General features: G+C 30.7%; 1 pseudogene; it reads left to right on the forward strand.

Annotated features, from left to right (window-relative positions):
- The first annotated feature begins 484 nt into the window (after nucleotides 1-484).
- Nucleotides 485-22,471, forward strand: part of LOC113376357 — a 222,190-nt pseudogene continuing 200,203 nt past the window's right edge.

The raw sequence follows: 22,471 nt of genomic DNA on the forward strand, positions 1-22,471 counted from the left end.
GCAATTTGATTTGATTTTGCTCATAAAAAGGTATTACATATTTTATCAATGCTATTAATACACAATTAATATTTCTACAATGTTGCCTCCAAAGTGTGTTTCTCCTTCTCCATTGATTTTCTCCTCGGGGTCAATTTCAATCTAGGCAATCGACGGAAAGTTTAGCATGTAGTGCCAGAACAGGCGCAAGGCCAATCAATATGAGTATTCCAATTGTTTGTTGTGATCGAACAGATGAAATTCCATTTGAAGCAAAGTGAAGGCTTGAGCGAACTCACTTGCTGAAATCAAACTTGTGTTCGTTATCGAATTTATCATTCCGGACGGAAATACCCTGCGCGGTCACTGCACGGACCAAAGATAAACAGAAGGATTCTCTTCTTCAAAATTTATCCAATGGTGAAATTTTGTGTAAATAACCGAAATGAAACGATATTGCTATATGTCAGCGAAATACTTCTATTATAATATCATATACTTCATAATGGGGCTTCTTGCCCAAGTTTCAGGTTTGACACTCATCTTAATGGGAAGCTCGGGTTTCAATTGGTAATATATATGACAATATGTTCCCAAGTGAGATTAACCTTTACCAGGGATTGCAGCAACAATAAAATAAATTATGAATGTTGCCGAAATTGGAAAAATAAATTGATCACACAGAGCTAGGAAAACCGTTTTAGTTGTACCAGCTAAACAAAAATATTTTGCTAGCTAGACAAAAACTGCCAACATCAATTCTGAAAAATTGCAAGAAATTTAACATGTAAACTGGACATCAACTATAAAATTTTTCAACTCTGTTTCGCAACAATGCTTAAAATTTGTCAGTAATTGATATATTTATAGATTATCAAATTAATATTAATTCGACTCATTAATTCCTTAAACACATTTAACCTTTACTCTAAAATAAATCTTTTTTATAAAAATATTAAAACACCAAAATTATCGTTAATTTTTAATTAAAGTTGTGCGAGTCTTGCGAAAACATTACGCGGAGGAATAAACTTTTATGAGAATAATAAAAGTTTAACGAGTTTACATTAAATTTTCTGTGTACACCATACATATTTTATCGAAAATCTCTTGGCTCAACGTATAAAAGATATTTTTATATATATATATAGATAGACAAGTGGGTATTTTGTAGGCTAAGTTTTGAGGAAAAAAACTTTTCGTCGTCTTGATATTTTCCATAGGCAATTAAGAATTGAACTGTGTCTTTGTTATAAAATTATCATGGAAGGGAGACGGTCGATAATTTCTTCCTTTATAATTACGTAAAATATGAAACTTTTTGAAGTGTTCTAAAATATTCTCTAAAATAAATTGATGATTATATGTTATGTAACTATATGAGTTTAAAAAAGTATCTGCCTCAATGTTAAAAAATTACGAAAGCGCTAAGAAATTGATATGATGAATATGAAATGATAGAATGTCAAATATTGACACATATATATACATATCCACATTTTTTGTGAATTTGTACTGAAACTATCAGAATCATTTGAAACGTCGAAATACCATAAAATAAGAAAATCGGATTTTCTCGCGAAACTATTTTTGTTTCATTTGAAAATGCATTACTTACTTTTTGCGCGCGGTCTATTTTTTGAAGCTTTAATTATTTTTTATAATTAAACCACTTCTCATATATATGCCTGTAATATTATAAGGTATTCGATTTGACTATGAACTCTACCATGCAAAGTTTTATCAAAATCACAGAAAAGTAAACCTGAGGTTCTCCTTGTTAGTTATTGCAAGTAAATTACATTTTGTTCATCAAATCTATAAATTATATTTATAAATTTAGGAACATTGCGATGAGTCTATTAGTGGTTAATGGTCTCGTATTACATTTGTTCATAAAAGTCATACAAGACAAAAATAGAACTACACGAAGTATTCATTTTGAGTTACTAGAAAAAAAGTTTAAAGTCAAACTCTGTTTACAGTTTATATGTAATCATGATTTATGATTCACATTTGTATGATATCTTTACATAAATTCTTCAATTCAACAAAAAACTAGTTTTGCAAATTGCTGAAACTTCAATCACCATAATTTAAAATTTAATCAAATGACATTTCTTTAAACTTTTCATATTGGATCTACGAAACCACTGGATCTGCTCTCCAAAAAAATTTATTAGTTCTTCATTTCGTCAATATAAATAAAATGATTCTCAGAAACCTTCAGAAACGTAAAGATATGCAAAAAAAATATTATCGTTTTTTTATATTACTATAACTTAAGTTAAAGAGATTCATTTCATGTCTTTATATAAACTCCTTTTTATACTCCTTTATAACTCCTTTATAAATTTTAATTTATAAAATTATTTATAATTTATAAGGTCTTTCGTATCTAGTAGTGTCCATATAACGCGGCATAAATGATGTGGCTTGTTGCAATTTCGAGTTTCTTCCAAAGCGGTTTTCATACAACTGGAAGTAACCTGATTTGTACGCCAACTTCGAGTTTCTTACTGCGCGGTTTACATAGTACAAGATACGAACTCATCACCTTATAGGAGGGTTAACTGTATATTGATAAATTGCACTCCAATCATGTTAAAAAACTGCAAAGACCCACGTGTAAATTATATGAAAGATAAGTTCCATTTAATTCATCCGCATCCTTATACATTTATACGACATAATGTAATTTTGACAAGGACGATTAAAGCGATATCACTCTGCAGTACTGTGACAATGTAAAGGTTTCTTTGATCTCGTTCTATTCCTTCTCCCATAATGATATTCGGGCGAAGGCGATGGCGAAGGCGAAGGCGAAGCAGAAATAGGCTTCCTCGTCGCCTGCGAGAGTGATTCAACCGCAGGACGGGCGACGTGCCGCTACTACGAGGCAAGGAAGGCAAGGCAAGGCAAGGACCGTTGTAATGGCATTATAATGACACCTAATTAGATTACAAGTTCAGGTGTAATAGACGACTCTCTCTCTACTAATGTTGTGTAATACATTGGGGAATTCTGGAAAATTCACCCATGGAAAATATTATTTTTCATAACCCATCGATGGAAACGTTCAACTTGAAGGAGAAGTTTATGTTTTCGCCAGAAAATCGGGCTTGCTAATTTTATATTTGATCGACGTTCCAAGTCATTCTGAATTGTTAAGATAAAACTGTGAGCTGAAATTTATCTAAATTTTTAAATTTATTAACTTTCCGTAGGGTAAGTTATTGAAATGAGCCAAAAATCGAAATTGAAAATTTTTACATTTCTCGACGTTTTGAAGGTTTCTGAACATTTTAGCATACCTCAGAAAAAATGGATGTGTGTGTGTGTGTGTGAGTGTGTATGTATGTATGGATACAAATTTCCAGTCACGTTTTCCAGCGCACGGATCAACCAATTTAAATCAAAAGTTTAGTTAAAAAAACATTCGATTCCTATTGATAGGGAGATGAGTTGATTAGTTTTTGGCAAAGGCAGGTCCAGCAGTTACGGAGATAAAGAGCAAAGAGTGCAGAAAATAGAAATCGAGTTTTCGAGAGAACAGAGCATCCGATTTGAATGATCTAAAAAATATTCAATTAGTAATGATTGGGAGAAGTGTTTATTAGTTTTTGGCAAAAGCAGGCCCAGCGATTTCGAAGATACGGAACTAAATATGTAAAAAATGGCAGTTTTTGAGAGAACTAAGCGTCCGATTTAGATGATTCAAAGAACTTTCTGCTTGTCTTAACAAAATAATTGATTTTGGAAAAAAAAATTGTATATCGAAAATAATTCAGATTTTATTTTTAATTCTGACTATAGTTCTAATATACTTTAAACAACTTTGCAATTCAGTTTATATAATTCTTATAAATATTAGACAATGTTACAATATTAATAATAATCTATTTGAAAACATTGAGTATTCCTCGAACATTTCGTTACAATACGGGAAGTTCCAGCAATTTGCCTCAAGGCACGATGCCAAACACCCCACTAGTTAAAATTTAAATCTCTAGTCGAAGTTTTCTCAAAAAACGGCTAGACCAATTTTAAAGATTCCAAAACTATTTGATATGTGTTCATAAAATTTTCTCGAGATTTTTTCAGTGATCCTTGAATTCCACGACTGCTACTTGCCTGTAGACCACACCGTTCAAAATTCAAAGATGAGATATATGGGAAAAGAACTAAGAATTTTGAGATGTTTCTAACGATGTATAGTACTAAATATGGTTTCTTTATAGACATATCGAGAAATATTTGTTTTTTTACTTTTTTGATGAAAATACTGAACCCGTTTTAAAAATTCTGAAACCGTTATACAGGATTAGTCTGATATAATGATGATTAATTTTAACATCATAAAATATTGTAGTCCTGCGAAAAGCGGTTTAACACGTTAGTATAAAGATGGGCCAAAATAACTTTTAGATAATACTATTGAAAATGTATCATGGAAACTTACTTGACTTGCCAATGTTATGGCAAGGCTATGTTATGAAGAATTTTTTCACACTAATTTTAAATATCGACAAAAGCCATGTGTGTCAGGCGTTTTTCTCAAGATGTTAGATACAAACCTGTCCTAAAAACCGCATAAATGTCAAAAAAACGATCTTAGATAACAGGGTCTTTCTGACTCAGCTTTATAACATTACTCAGCACTTTTTGATGTTTACTTTTAACAATTTTTTTTGATAAGTAAGTTGTGCAGCTTCTAAATATACAATAATATAATTTTACATTAGTCACTTATAATGAAAACAATCTTAAAATCATTGTTACAATCATGGGTTACGGCTTGTGAAATAAATAAATAAAATTATTACATATTCCCCATAGGGCTCGTCCAGGAAATGTCCTGCATCTGAACCTGCTGTAGTATGAAAACGAACATGAAATCCAGCTTGGTCCTGCATTTTATCGTGAATTGAAACCATTCAATGGCGTAATATAACCGTAAATTTGCAAACGCGGTTATTTTCACTATCGAGATTTTGCGAGCAGAACGGGATCGGCCGTCGACCCGACGCACACAAACCGATTACACAAGCGTAAAATGGATAAAAATGACAAAGATTATTTCCAACCCGAACAGTTAAAGGAATCTGTCGCGGGCACATGATACATTGTTGTATTATATAATTTTAGAAATAGGAACATAGTAGGTCTGTATTGTATTCACCAGTTACGTCCGTAAAATTATTGCGCAGTTCTACCTTAACAGAACTTAAATTATAAGCTCCATTTATCACGTAATTGATTTTCACCAGTCATGGGAAGAATGTTATGATAACAGCATCTTCAACAATTCTGTTATCAGATCGCAAAGGAAATTGCTAGATATTTTCACAGTTTTCACTACCAAGAAACAAGCATAATATATAGTTTCCATGACAATGGTATGTCATGAGCTCTCTGTTACGGCAAAATCGCCCCATTAGCAGTAAATTGGCCATACTGATATGATCTGGTTTTTCAACTATTTTTTTATTATCGATTGGTGTAAGCTAATTTTTTTTTTGCTTTTTTTGTTCTCGAAATAAATAGGGAAGGCCAAATTTCACATTTCGGACATCCACTTTCATGTAGATTAAAACTCCTTAAAATATTTTATTTTATTTTGAAAGGTTTGAGATTTTTCAAAAACATTGATTTTTATTAATTGTGTTTTTCTTGAAAATTCTTTTTTCTCTCTTACTGCATGACCACTTTCCACAGTTTTTGCTGCATTTCTGTTAGACCTGCCTCTCGCAAAAATAATTCAGCACATCTCGACGTCAGCACGACCTGAATGTTTTTTGAATCACTCTAATCGGATGTTCTGTTCTATCAAAAATTGCTATTTTTCACACTGAAATGGCTAAACCTGCCTTTGCTAAAAACTAATCAGCACGCCGTCTCCCCACCAATAGGTTTCAAATGTTTCAAATCGGTTAATCCGTGCTTTCGAAATCGTGGACCAATAATTAAATCTATGTATATACACACATCAATTTTTTCTAATATGTTTTGAAATGTTCAAAAGATCTTGAAACGTGAAGATCTTCAAAAATGTTCATGTTATTTTTTTGCAATTACTATAATTTACTCTACTCCGGAGACTTTTTATATTCGTATAGCAGTTATTTTTTGTATTTTTGTATGCTGATAATTCTTTACCAATCAACAGTCTATCTTTCATCCTGTTTATCTCACAAAATAATAGATATTAAAATATTTTGTTTACGTCTACTTTTCCGCCATGTATCGAATACTAAATAGGAAAAGTTAGAAAAGCTCTGATGCGATCCAACTCCATGTTTAGACTATAAATCGAATATAGAGAGTTACTTCTAACTTACTTGGTTTGCTACAGGGGGTGAATTATTAATGATTATTACGTGCCACGTTTTGTGTGCACACTGAAAACAAAATGAGGAAACAAACAGAAACGATTACAAATATAAACAATATCGAAACATATAAATATGTTCAAGCAATAATAAACATCTTGTTAGAAATTTGGCTAAACATGTTGTGAAATATACTCCTTAGAAGGTATTAATAAAAACTCATTGGGTCGGAATGGAATAATTATTTAAATTTTTTTTAACTCCCTGATGAGAAACTTTGTCATGAAAACAGATTTTTGATATGTCTTTAAGTTATTTTTTAAATTTATTTATTTATTTGAAAACTATTACAACTAATACAACCCACAACAGAATAATAATATAGCTATAGGAACTTATGTCTGAAGTTTGAATCAATTCTTTTTAATGAAATAATATAATTATATATGCTCAGTGTACTACAAATAGTTACAATAAATCCTTCTATCATGTAAATCTTTTTCTAGTATAATTGTTTTTGAAAAAAGTTATTTTCTGGAGGAAGTCTTCTCCCAGTATTTCATTATGCAAGTCTTTCAGTTTCTTCCATTCGACATTTTTTATAAAGTAAATTGTAATGATTGCAACGTGAGTTATATTGGCTCAAGCTTTCAATATCTCTACAACACAAATAATAAACATATTTAGAATTCTAAAAATGAAAAAAAAAATTAGAATATCAAACCAAAAATGTGTTCCAATTTTCGACATTGATCACAAAGTAGATTGTAATGATTGCAACATGCGTTATATTTGCTCAAGTTTCTAATACCTCCATAAGACATAGAATTAACATATTTTGAATTCTAAAAATCAAAAACATTTTAAAACATCAGATCATTAATAGGTTTGCGATTAAAAATAGCTTATTTTGGGCACTATGGTGTGAGTTAGCAATGAGAAATTTCTCACACTATTTATTCCTGAATCGAGATGGAGTTTAACTTAGCTATCGGACCTGCCCTGGGGCAGTACTCCCTCCATGTGTAAGCAGCGTGAGATATATTTAGCTTAACTCAATCAAAGAACGAACAGCGCCTGTATATAATGTAATGTAATATTAGTTTGGAGTTTTTATTAATAGGAAACTTTCCTGCTTCTCTCCATCTATAGAGAAAAAGTAGATTCTGGATTTATCTTGCCCAACTAATGCTATATTGCAAACTTTTGATATTACTTTGCTCCTGCGACTCTATGATGCGTCCCGTTGCTCGGCGGCCAACTTTCCGCAACTGGCTTTAATTGCAACCATTATTCGATGCCGAATAACGTCGGATGGAAATTGAAACTTGGTTTTTAGTGATTTTGAGGTAATTGACATCAGTCATTTGGATTGTTATACTAGACTCAGTAGTACAGCTAATTATTACTTTTGTTTTATAAAAATTTGCTCGGGTGTCAACTCTTTCTGACTAGCTTTAATTGCTACTACTCCACGTCGAATGATATTAGATGTAATTAACACTTGATTACATAACTTAACAAAGTCATTGAAATATTTGCAAAAATGTAATGTAAAAATATAGATTTATTTTTACTAATATAAAGCTAATTATTTATAATAAAAATAAATTTTATAACTTCGGGGCTAATTATGATAAAAAAGCCAAAAAGTGTTGTAATCATCTGCTCTAGTAATATTTACAAGAGTTTTCACTAATTAATAAATTGTTCTTTACCCCGCTGTACTTTTCTCTCGGTAAATAAGTATTTAAGAATTTTAAGACATTTCTAAGTAGATACTTTAAATAACCAAAAGTGAGAACTATATTATATCGTTGCAATAAGAAACTTCAAATGCAATAATAGAATTCTCAGAAGGAAGAGTGTATTCTCGTTCGATGTAGAATATGTTCAGTTGGAATTCTTTGTGTAAAGTTCTGCGTTTTCCTTGTAGGTATCTACACATGGCACGTGTTTGTGCAAATATATAGTATCACACAAATTCTCAAAGAGTTTCTAGAGAATTGAAGTTAAGAAATGATTAGAAATCTACTTTGAAAATGTTAAGTTTTAGTTATTTCGAGTTTCAACTCGGGGCACTTTGAAAAATATTTATATCCAACAAACCCAAAAAAAAAATTCAAAGTAAAGAATTCAATTTTTTCTATTTGTATATTCTGGATATTTGTTTGTTCGACGATGAAACATATTCATAAAAATAATTGAGTTCGAGCGTATTTTTATTGTGTCTGAATACAGTTTTATTTAAAAATAATTTTTGTTGTTTGTTCTTTTTCTTGTTAGAATTTCTGAATGAAAACACAAGCTTAGTATTCGAAACGCACGAAATAAATATTTTTTAATATTTCTCTTTGTTTGCAATTATTTTTAGATATTGATATATACATACAAGTGATCAGGTATTGCACCAGTAAAAAATGTAGAATTTTTTTAAAGTTTATTTGACGTCCATATATTTTAACTGATTCAGTGGTCAATTAATATTTTATTATTATTTAATGCATATAACTTCTAATTCAATTTGCTATACCTAAATTTTGTAATTTTTGTGATGCTAAAAATGTATTATTATGTATTATTATAGTGTATATCTTCTTATCATAGTGTTGTTCCATTAAATATTAGAATATCAAACTTTATTTTTTACTGAATGAAGGCTAGGACAGTTGAATATCAAATAAACTTATAAAAATCTATGCAATTAATATAAAATCTACGTTATGTCAGCAACACGAAAACTCAAAACTATGCTTGCTGAACACATTAACATGATAAAATATAAAAAATAGACTTTTTATGCAAAGATCTTTACTTTGAAGGAAATTTACTTAAGACATTTTGCCGAAGCGTGTTTCATTCATTATACAACACTTAACAAAAAAAAAACGCAATTACATTTTACTTCTTTGTGATACAAACAATGTTTTTTTTTGGATTGTGTAGCGAAGTTTATTTATGAAATAAAAATCTGTGTCAAAAATTAGTTTTACATATGATAGCATCTTGTTTAAAAATATCTTCAGTTTTTATACATTCTCTTGTAACAAATTGTCTTGCTAGTGAAATTGTAATGAATGGTTTTATGAATTTTTCTATTTAAATATTATTAATACGCGGTTTGGTGTTGTACTTCCTATTCCCATACCAATAGTTGTTGTTAATTTTAATTTAATTAGGATAAACAATTTTCAATTTCATTTTTGCATATTTAGTCATAGTTTATTCTGATGTTGTTAAAGACCAAAACAATAGTCAAAACGTATTAATTTCAATAAAAATCATTTATATTGCTAATATTCTCGAGTGTGAGTGTTTTAATACATATTTGAACGTCTAATTTTCATTAATGGATTTATTGACACAGTACAATGTTTAATACTATATATATAAGTATATACACTAATTAGTTCTGAATGTATCTATATGTATACACAAATTAGAACCTCGCTAAGACGATCATGATTGATACAATTTCTCGCATAATACGCCACTGTGCATAGGCTTCTGCGCTTTGAAATATACTGCTTTTTAAAGCTCGTTTTCGTTCAGTCTTATAATTAGAAAAGTCGTTTAACGTGGTTTTATGTATCTATATATAATTTTTGAACTTCGTGATTGATCTCAAAATTTACAAATTAAACATAGTAAAAATCTATTAAGACGATTGTGATCTATACAATTCACCGTCTAATACGCTAATTTGTACATACCCCTGCACTTTGAAACATACTATACTTTAATCATGCATAATACGTTTAAATCATGTTTTGGTTCGGTCATTGAGAAGTCGTCTCAACGAGGTTTTACTGTATCTCTATTCTTTAACTTCGTGATTTATCTTACAATATACAAAATAAACTTACGAAATGTGCGAACGAAGTAAGAATTATTATGAATTTCATACTATTTTCTGACGTTGATTCAACTCGTGTGCAGTTTCGCCTTTTCATTGAAGTTGATTCAACTCCTGCCACGTATATCGGAAATGTAACTCCGATTTTCTATTTTATATTTCATATTTTTCTGATTTATGATTTAAGATTTAAGATTCCACTGATTGGTAAGTGTTTTCTTCTCGATAGAGATATATCGTATCGTACGTGAGTGTGTTGCTCACATTATTGGCGCTGAGTCGACTCGATTCGATTCGATTCGACTCGACATCGACGTGGCTTCAGTAGTGCTTCAGTGCTTCAGTCTCGATATCTGTTGCACAGAATAGACCTTTGTGTATGGGTGAATTCTCTCCGAACCGCCTTCTGAATGGCATCAGCGATTATCTCCAAAGAGAACCATTCGAGCACACGTCAAGCAATCTCGGAAAGAACACACAACAACATTTTATACATACGATTTACTGAAAGTTTTGAGCACGACGACGGAGAGCTTTCGGATGCTTTAAAGGGTTGCTTTATTTATCATCAGTTTTGTTACGAATTATATAAATATAAATAGACTTAGACTTGTGTAGTCACTAATTAATCTACTCAATCAATAAGATTTGGATTTTGGCAACTTTTCGAATTGTAATTATAAATAAGCACAAGTTATATTCGACATATAATTTAGTTATTATATATTATTGAAATCACAAAAAGGGATACTAATGTGTAAACTCTTTTTTTCTTGTCTAAACATTACATATTGTCATTCATAAATACTAAATGTTTTTTGTTTAAAAAACAGATTGTAATTGCATTTTGAGCAAAAAAATACATTATAACAAAAACCGAATGCAATTTTCTTACTGCACAAACATGCGCTTAGAACATACACTATGTTTGTTCTAAGAACGTGGCTCATTATATTAAATTCTAATAAATTTTCATATTTATGCCAGTTATTAATGCCTATAACATTTTTGGATGTTTGTTAAGACCATGAACCTTATCGCTATGCAAAATATATCATCAAAATCGTCATAAATATTTTAAATTTTCCATAGAGTAAGTTATAGTAATCGCAAAAAAAAAAAAAAAAAATTTTTGCATATCTTAACGTTTTAGTGGTTTCTGAACATTTTGACATACGTTAGAAAAAAATGGGTGCCCGTTTCTGTGTATGCAGTGTGCGAAAATTTTTATATATCTTTACGTTTGAAAACCTTCTGAACATATTGGCTTAGTTTAGAAAAAATGGATGTATGTGTGTGTGCGTGTATGTGTGTGTACAAAGTTTTATCCCTCCATGTGTAAGCAGCGTGAGATATATTTAGCTTAACTCAATCAAAGAACGAACAGCGCCTGTATATAATGTAATGTAATATTTAGTTTGGAGTTTTTATTAATAGGAAACTTTCCTGCTTCTCTCCATCTATAGAGAAAAAGTAGATTCTGGATTTATCTTGCCCAACTAATGCTATATTGCAAACTTTTGATATTACTTTGCTCCTGCGACTCTATGATGCGTCCCGTTGCTCGGCGGCCAACTTTCCGCAACTGGCTTTAATTGCAACCATTATTCGATGCCGAATAACGTCGGATGGAAATTGAAACTTGGTTTTTAGTGATTTTGAGGTAATTGACATCAGTCATTTGGATTGTTATACTAGACTCAGTAGTACAGCTAATTATTACTTTTGTTTTATAAAAATTTGCTCGGGTGTCAACTCTTTCTGACTAGCTTTAATTGCTACTACTCCACGTCGAATGATATTAGATGTAATTAACACTTGATTACGTAACTTAACACAGTCATTGGAATATTTGCAAAAATGTAATGTAAAAATATAGATTTATTTTTACTAATATAAAGCTAATTATTTATAATAAAAATAAATTTTATAACTTTTGGGCTAATTATGATAAAAAAAGCCAAAAAGTGTTGTAATCATCTGCTCTAGTAATATTTCACCAAGAGTTTTCACTAATTAATAAATTGTTCTTTACCCCGCTGTACTTTTCTCTCGGTAAATAAGTATTTAAGAATTTTAAGACATTTCTAAGTAGATACTTTAAATAACCAAAAGTGAGAACTATATTATATCGTTGCAATAAGAAACTTCAAATGCAATAATAGAATTCTCAGAAGGAAGAGTGTATTCTCGTTCGATGTAGAATATGTTCAGTTGGAATTCTTTGTGTAAAGTTCTGCGTTTTCCTTGTAGGTATCTACACATGGCACGTGTTTGTGCAAAATATATAGTATCACACAAATTCTCAAAGAGTTTCTAGAGAATTGAAGTTAAGAAATGATTAGAAATCTACTTTGAAAATGTTAAGTTTTAGTTATTTCGAGTTTCAACTCGGGGCACTTTGAAAAATATTTATATCCAACAAACCCAAAAAAAAAATTCAAAGTAAAAAATTCAATTTTTTCTATTTGTATATTCTGGATATTTGTTTGTTCGACGATGAAACATATTCATAAAAATAATTGAGTTCGAGCGTATTTTTATTGTGTCTGAATACAGTTTTATTTAAAAATAATTTTTGTTGTTTGTTCTTTTTCTTGTTAGAATTTCTGAATGAAAACACAAGCTTAGTATTCGAAACGCACGAAATAAATATTTTTTAATATTTCTCTTTGTTTGCAATTATTTTTAGATATTGATATATACATACAAGTGATCAGGTATTGCACCAGTAAAAAATGTAGAATTTTTTTAAAGTTTATTTGACGTCCATATATTTTAACTGATTCAGTGGTCAATTAATATTTCATTATTATTTAATGCATATAACTTCTAATTCAATTTGCTATACCTAAATTTTGTAATTTTTGTGATGCTAAAAATGTATTATTATGTATTATTATAGTGTATATCTTCTTATCATAGTGTTGTTCCATTAAATATTAGAATATCAAACTTTATTTTTTACTGAATGAAGGCTAGGACAGTTGAATATCAAATAAACTTATAAAAATCTATGCAATTAATATAAAATCTACGTTATGTCAGCAACACGAAAACTCAAAACTATGCTTGCTGAACACATTAACATGATAAAATATAAAAAATAGACTTTTTATGCAAAGATCTTTACTTTGAAGGAAATTTACTTAAGACATTTTGCCGAAGCGTGTTTCATTCATTATACAACACTTAACAAAAAAAAACGCAATTACATTTTACTTCTTTGTGATACAAACAATGTTTTTTTTGGATTGTGTAGCGAAGTTTATTTATGAAATAAAAATCTGTGTCAAAAATTAGTTTTACATATGATAGCATCTTGTTTAAAAATATCTTCAGTTTTTATACATTCTCTTGTAACAAATTGTCTTGCTAGTGAAATTGTAATGAATGGTTTTATGAATTTTTCTATTTAAATATTATTAATACGCGGTTTGGTGTTGTACTTCCTATTCCCATACCAATAGTTGTTGTTAATTTTAATTTAATTAGGATAAACAATTTTCAATTTCATTTTTGCATATTTAGTCATAGTTTATTCTGATTTTGTTAAAGACCAAAACAATAGTCAAAACGTATTAATTTCAATAAAAATCATTTATATTGCTAATATTCTCGAGTGTGAGTGTTTTAATACATATTTGAACGTCTAATTTTCATTAATGGATTTATTGACACAGTACAATGTTTAATACTATATATATAAGTATATACACTAATTAGTTCTGAATGTATCTATATGTATACACAAATTAGAACCTCGCTAAGACGATCATGATTGATACAATTTCTCGCATAATACGCCACTGTGCATAGGCTTCTGCGCTTTGAAATATACTGCTTTTTAAAGCTCGTTTTCGTTCAGTCTTATAATTAGAAAAGTCGTTTAACGTGGTTTTATGTATCTATATATAATTTTTGAACTTCGTGATTGATCTCAAAATTTACAAATTAAACATAGTAAAAATCTATTAAGACGATTGTGATCTATACAATTCACCGACTAATACGCTAATTTGTACATACCCCTGCACTTTGAAACATACTATACTTTAATCATGCATAATACGTTTAAATCATGTTTTGGTTCGGTCATTGAGAAGTCGTCTCAACGAGGTTTTACTGTATCTCTATTCTTTAACTTCGTGATTTATCTTACAATATACAAAATAAACTTACAAAATGTGCGAACGAAGTAAGAATTATTATGAATTTCATACTATTTTCTGACGTTGATTCAACTCGTGTGCAGTTTCGCCTTTTCATTGAAGTTGATTCAACTCCTGCCACGTATATCGGAAATGTAACTCCGATTTTCTATTTTATATTTCATATTTTTCTGATTTATGATTTAAGATTTAAGATTCCACTGATTGGTAAGTGTTTTCTTCTCGATAGAGATATATCGTATCGTACGTGAGTGTGTTGCTCACATTATTGGCGCTGAGTCGACTCGATTCGATTCGATTCGACTCGACATCGACGTGGCTTCAGTAGTGCTTCAGTGCTTCAGTCTCGATATCTGTTGCACAGAATAGACCTTTGTGTATGGGTGAATTCTCTCCGAACCGCCTTCTGAATGGCATCAGCGATTATCTCCAAAGAGAACCATTCGAGCACACGTCAAGCAATCTCGGAAAGAACACACAACAACATTTTATACATACGATTTACTGAAAGTTTTGAGCACGACGACGAAGAGCTTTCGGGTGCTTTAAGGGGTTGATAAATAATATCAGTTTTGTTACGAATTATATAAATATAAATAGACTTAGACTTGTGTAGTCACTAATTAATCTACTCAATTAATAAGATTTGGAATTTGGAAACTTTTCGAATTGTAATTATAAATAAGCACTAGTTATATTCGACATATAATTTAGTTATTATATATTATTGAAATCACAAAAAGGGATACTAATGGGTAAACTCTTTTTTTCTTGTCTAAACATTACATATTGTCATTCATGAATACTAAATGTTTTTTGTGTTTAAAAAACAGATTGTAATTGCATTTTGAGCAAAAAAATACATTATAACAAAAACCGAATGCAATTTTCTTACTGCACAAACATGCGCTTAGAACATACACTATGTTTGTTCTAAGAACGTGGCTCATTATATTAAATTCTAATAAATTTTCATATTTATGCCAGTTATTAATGCCTATAACATTTTTGGATGTTTGTTAAGACCATGAACCTTATCGCTATGCAAAATATATCATCAAAATCGTCATAAATATTTTAAATTTTCCATAGAGTAAGTTATAGTAATCGCAAAAAAAAAAAAAAAAAATTTTTTGCATATCTTAACGTTTTAGTGGTTTCTGAACATTTTGACATACGTTAGAAAAAAATGGGTGCCCGTTTCTGTGTATGCAGTGTGCGAAAATTTTTATATATCTTTACGTTTGAAAACCTTCTGAACATATTGGCTTAGTTTAGAAAAAATGGATGTATGTGTGTGTGCGTGTATGTGTGTGTACAAATTTTTGTCGACGATTTCGGGAACACGGATGAAGCGATTTCAATAATTTGCTTAAAAAACATTTGATTCGTATTTATAAGGAAACGTGCTGATTAGTTTTTGGCGAAGGCAGGTCAAGCCGTTTCGAAGATATGGAGCAAAAAGTGCCTAAAACGGTAACCCAGTTTTTAAGAGAACGGAGCGTCCGATTTGAATAATTCAAAAAACATTTTACTTGTATTAAGATGAAGAACTGATCAAATTTCCATGAAGGCAGGTCTAGCGGTTTTGGAGATCTAGTAAAAAAATTAAAAAAAAAGCCATTTGCACATATGCAAATGCAAAAATCAAATTATCAGATATTTTATAGAGACTTTAACAATAATAAGTATAAATTTTGTTTACATTCCTATGGGTTCCGTACCAATGTTTATCCGTTAGACGGCGACGCGGCGCTTACGCGCTTCGATATTTTGTCTCTATGCAGTTAAAGCATTACGATTGCTTTGGACAAAAGTTCAGAATTTCCAAAATATGTCAAAATAAAGAGAACATTTTTTATCAAAACAATTTTTTTTTTTCAGAAAAAAGTAATTTTTTGTCAAATTTATTATGCACCACTAGTTCTAATTTTGATTCAGAAGGATTTGAAACGTTTAGAAAACATAGAATTAGCAAATCGGTTTTTCTGAAAACAAACCTTTTCTTTGAAAAAAATAAACAATTTAAATACAATTTTGAAGTATGACAATTTTCAATCAAATCTATTCTTTTTTCGTTTCATAGCAGATCAATTATAGAATAAATAACTTAGAATACGTGCTTATAATACATGAATTTTAAAGTTACAAAGCAACATTTAATCGACTTTATTGAAATCAAAATTACCCAAATAAAAAAATATGCATATAAAATATTCCATTACTATTGTAATCATTTAAGTTTGATTTTTTAGGAAAGCAAATTTTCGTAGTTCTTGTTTGCATAAGCATCTGCAGCGAATGCGCTCTAAACTATTTCTCGTTAAATCGACGCTTGGAAAAAATGACAAAAATGATAGAACAAAAACGCTAAAGAATACTAAACAGAGTAAGTTTTTTTTTCAAGAAACACTTGTTTGCGAACGTGGCCTGTTGTCGTTAACAAAAGCCCGTTTTCAACAATGGCCTTCGGAGTTTCTACACGGTGGAAAACTGTATTTCTACGTTGATTTATATATAATATCTTGGCGGTTTCGAACGAGTCCGACGACCATCTAAGTAACCGTAGAATTATATATTATGATATGTGAACAGGGTATAAATCATTTTAAGTATACAATGAGTGTAATCATTTTCCGAGGAATGACTTCGCGTGTTTTAAAAAAAATTCATGGCGCTGTTTTTATACAAACGGTGTATTTATGATGATGAATGTTAAAAATGACATAAATGATAAAAAAAAGTTAAATTGTTCATTGGAATGGAACTCAAATACTACTTTTAAGTCTTCAAACCTAAGATGATGCATAATAGTCTGTAATAACTGTTACATTAACAAGATGTTGTATATTTGTTTTGAAAAAATAAATTAGACATTGCGACGCCCTACAGCAACTTACGAACTTAACAACTTATGAATATTTTATATTTCAATATATTGATTAGGTCAATTATTTACACATGTCGAGGAAGTTCATGCAACTTGCCCTAAGGAAAACGCCATCTATAAACTTGTTTTATTACATTATAGAATGGACTAGATTTATATTATCATTATTAACTAAGGGCAAATTTTGTAAATTCAAAAAAAGCTCGTTAATCGTGATCTTTACATAACATGTTGTTTTTAAGCTGAAACAATAAAATATCATCAACTAAAATAAGGAAAACCATGAGTCTTATATTTGTTTTCATTTACTCAGGATGTATGAGAATATGTTTGGGTTAACTCGCGTTGTAAAATACAGACAGTGTATGCACTTATTTGAACGTTGCTGTTCGCAAATTTGAAGCCCAGGACATATAAGAAGGAAGATCGAAGATGGATATCCACGGTTATTGTTAAACACCTAATTTTTTTAAGCCCCTCGAATATTGTTTTGAGGGGCGCACAATGTACATTAACAACTCTTCTAATATTTGGAAACTTTCAAGTATCGCCAGAAAATCCGATTTCCAAATTTTATGTTTTCTGGACGGTACAATTTATTCTGATGGGAATGTCATGAAAGTATGTGCGTGTGTATGTGAACCGATTTTTAACATTTTGTCAGAGTTTTCTAAAAAAACGGCTGGACCGATTTCAAATATTTAAAAAATTTTAAATGCTTCGTATAAGGCTCAATGTCTCATTTCCCATTTTCTGCAATGTTTGCTTCGTATCTTCGAAATGACTGAACCTGTTTTTGGCAAAAACCTCTCAGCACATCTCCCTATCAATAGGAATCAAATGCTTTTTAAATCATTCAAATCGGTTGATCCGTGCGGCCGAAATCGTCGACAAAAAAAATTGAACCCACACATTTTTTTCATGGTCTTTCCCTTTAAAAATGTATTATTACTGGCGAATTATTTTATTGAAATAAAAAATAAGAAGATATTTGTTAACAAATCGCAGAATATCGGAATAAAAAATAACAGAAAGTTTCGGTATTCTGAATTGTTTGAGACCTTAATTGAAAAAAAGTTTGAATATGTGTGTGTTCGCGCCAGAACGACGATGGATGACACGAGCAAGCTGCATTTGTCGGAGTCGGGCAATACTTAATTTCTGGCAATACCAAAAAAGGCGATTTGCATATAAACGCTAATCATGAGCGTTTTCTGAGGGCTCGTGTTTCATGTACGTTGTTCACTTGTTTGTCCGTACGAGTTTGTTGAATTTTCCGAGTGTTAGATGTTATTTCTGTAAATAAATACTATAATAATCGCAGCCAGTGTTCCTTATTTGTGCTTCTGGAATCAATTCTTTCCTCAGTATCCATTTTCTACAGTGATCTGAGAATTCCGGACTTCAAGCCATAATCCGACTGGGCCGCCTTCCAAGCAGAAAACATCAAGTTTTTCCTTAATATATTCAATATCCTCGGAACAGATATTGAATCAAATACAATTAGGTATTCCGACAGGGTCTAACCAACCCCATCCTTAACAGTGTGTGTGTTTTGAACCAAAAATTGACCTTTCGTATGCAATTTGCAAAAACGACTGCACCGATTTTAAAAATTTATAAGCAATGTGAAGGATAAAGACTCACGTTAATTACTTTTAGCAGATATGTGCAAAATTTGTCATTTACATTTTGCCCAAAAATTCTACATATTTTAAAAATAAATGAATTCGCAATCGATCAATTCCTCCCACACTCATCCTTTCTAAAAAAAAATTAAATGTACAAACACCTTAGAAATATTAAGATATGCAAACATTTTTGACTATCAAAAATACCATTTTCAAATCGTGGACTCTATGTTTTAAATGATTCACATATACATGTATCAAAAATGGACTATTTTATCTATGAATTGATAATAAACGTAGCTAGCCGCAGCAATGTTCATATTACACAAAACTCAGTTCCATTAATTTCGAAAATCTAATATAATCCGAATGTTGCTCTGCGGTTCCATTATTCGCAGCACCCCCACAATATTCTAATCACTTGAAATAAATCTGGCAATCCTTGATGACCTAATTTAAATTTGGTCCATTCGTATGTAGTATTTGGCAAAGCAGTTAATCCGAAACTCATTTACTCTGTTACATATACCGCGATTATGAGAGTAAATATATTGGCTGGCCCAGTTTCAACCCCAAACCTCAACCTCATCCTCGTCCTTCGTTCGGCGTTCTGTATTTCTGTATCGAATTGCGCCCGTACTGTAGTTTATCAATTGCAAAATGGCACGTGAAAAATATAAAGCAACTGGCAAGCGAAAATGGAATCCACTTTCCTATCGAAACGATTCCATTCAGGTTAAGTGAGATGCGGAAATAGTGGCTTTGAATAAATCAATCTTAGGCTACTTTTTTAGTAGAATAGACGGTTTTATTCATAGTCTTTCAATTTAAAAAATCACAATTTTTGGCGAATTATTTTATTTGAAATAAAAAAAAACATAAAATATGAACAAATCCGAGAGTTTAAAATAGATTATGCTTGTTAGCAAGTTTTGAATCTAATCATTCTGAATTATTTGACAATATGTGTATCTATGTGATCCAAAATTTGACCTTCTGTAGGCGATTTCCTAAAAATAGCTGCACCGATTTAAAAGATTTATAAGTCCTATGAAAAATTTTTATGAGCACTCACATTGATTAGTTTTGCCAGATAAATACAAAAAATTTTCATTCAGTTTCTGGCCAAAAATTCTGAACCAATTTTAAAACTGTTCGAAATGATTTAATGTAATCGTGCTCATTATTTTTTGATATAGATTGGCCAAATAATTTCTTCATAATTAATTGTTGAAAATTCTGAAAAAAAATTGCATGATCGTCCAAATGAACATCCTAATATATTATTGGAAAATGTAATTTCATTTTTCAACTAGTGATGAATTGCATCGTGTCTTAAGGCAAATTGCTAGAACTACCCGTACCAAAATGTTCAGAAACCTTTGAAACGCAAAGTTTTTGCGTTTACTATAACTTACTTCGCGGGAAGTTAAAAGTTCAATAACATAAAATACGAAGCTATTCATTTCATCATCATTCTCAACTGTTTCCTGCAATTATGCATGAAAACCTATTCATATCGAGAGAATATTCCATCTCTATTAATTACTGCAGAATATGTCAGGATGTGTTATTATTATTGTGGATATTATTTCGTATGTTGAAAACCAGCATGCATTATTCGCCGCGTTGCAAATACAATTTGTCTTCACGGTCGGAGAGAAGTTTACGGTGGAGCAATTAGAAATGTCCACATATATTTCTTAATTATCGCTTGTGTTATTGGCTTTTGCTTTTGCGGTTAATATTAGTTCAGAAACTTCAACTTCCTGGTTGACGTTCATATATATATTCTCGTCGAGATGAAAAATGTAATGAAAACAGTTTTTCTATTCGGTCTTTGCAATATATCCGTCAAAATAAAATTGATTATTTTTTAAGTTGTCAATAAATCGTTAAAAAAATATACGAGCTGGGATATCTTATTCAGTAGCACAAAGAAATATTAAGTATGGTACATATTTGGCATTAGGGTTGAGCGTTAGGATGATTGTGCGTTTATTGGACAGCTGGTTTTGAACCTGGAGTCTTGTGGTTCAAAAACTACCTTTACATCATAAATATCTTTTAAATATATCTGACTAACTGTTACTAAGTATCTAGATACCGGGTTCAGTAGTTGTTCATCCTCCTCCAGCCCCATATATGGAGTTGGAGTGCGATTGCAGCCAATCTAGATGATTTCCTATATTGGAATTCACGCATTGCTCCGACGAATTTGAAAACTCGTTTAAATGCTTTTCCGCGTCACTGAATTTCGGCATGGGTATAACTTTATTCGCGTTCACTTCGATCTACTTTCGACGATATTGCTTATTTTCATTTGACTTCTACTGGTACACACATCTCTTTGAATAGACACAGAAAGTTGTTTGGTAGTTCGATAAAATTAATTCTAGAATTGTACATTCTTTTCTAATTTTGTATTTCCGCCATAGGACATTTTCATAATGGCAAATATACTTGCCACTGATTTAATAGCTAATTTTATTTAATATTGTGAACTAGTGACTTTCTTTCACAAACAAAAATCATTTGAAATTATTTCTTGGTTTCAGAGATACTGAAATCTCACTTCTTCAGAAACTGTTAAAAATAAATTTTTTTATGCATGTGTATTAGGGTTGTCCTTAATATGGATATTTTCGAAATTTTTTGCTCCCAGGGGCTCAAATGCTTCCCAAATGATAAAAAAAATCTTTGAAAGTTTTAACTATTAATATTAACTTCAAGATAGTCCGCAATTCAACCAAAGATCTGAGTATTCTGGTCACCATCGTTTGAGAATCTCCGTCTTAGATAATCTGTAAACAAGGAAGTGGCATTGAAATATATTTTCTTATATTCCATTTCGGTATCGTTTAGATGGCTATGTATTATATTTGAGCTCGAGTTCAGTACGGCCTTGTATGGCTTACTTTGTTTTATAGCGGAATATATGAGACTCCGAAAGTAATAACATACCTCGTGTACGAAATACGGAGCCACTCGTCCGAGGAATCTGCCCGTAAATCTTTCGTTTAGCATATTATGTATATTCGCATCCATGTGGACCGTATGTCAGATTTTTGCTCCTTGTCAACTCGATGTTATTTCCAAAACAGAGGCCGAAGGGTTGTTATTAACACATTTTTGGAAGACCCAAATCTAATTATAAATTTTGTCCACAAATTCGTAACCAAATAACATTGAATCTCTTCACGAACTCACTTATTTTTCAAATATTCTATTCCTAAGTCTAGCGTTTTTTTTAAATTCATCTGCAATACTAGAGTGTTAACTGATATCCTCAGTACATGAGTAAAATTACTGGAATATGGCATTTTTTTCTAAAGTATGTCAAAATGTTCAGTAACTCTTGAAACGTGAAGATATGCAAAAATCGATATTATTTTCGATTTTTAGACGATTACTATAACTTACCCTATGGGAAGTTAATAACTAATTACCATCTGTACAAGTTAATTTTTGTCATCTTTACTTATACGTTCTTTGTATTGTATTTAATTTTGTGCTAATAATAAGTTTCAATAAATTTTGTATTTATTATAATTGCATTTTACCAATTAGCTCCTTCTACTCTATGGACCATATTATGAAACAAACATAAA

Source organism: Ctenocephalides felis, unplaced genomic scaffold (assembly GCF_003426905.1).
Source record: "Ctenocephalides felis isolate EL2017-DRISC unplaced genomic scaffold, ASM342690v1 CF-g0.4_SCAFFOLD_01886, whole genome shotgun sequence".
NCBI classification, from domain to species: domain Eukaryota; kingdom Metazoa; phylum Arthropoda; class Insecta; order Siphonaptera; family Pulicidae; genus Ctenocephalides; species Ctenocephalides felis.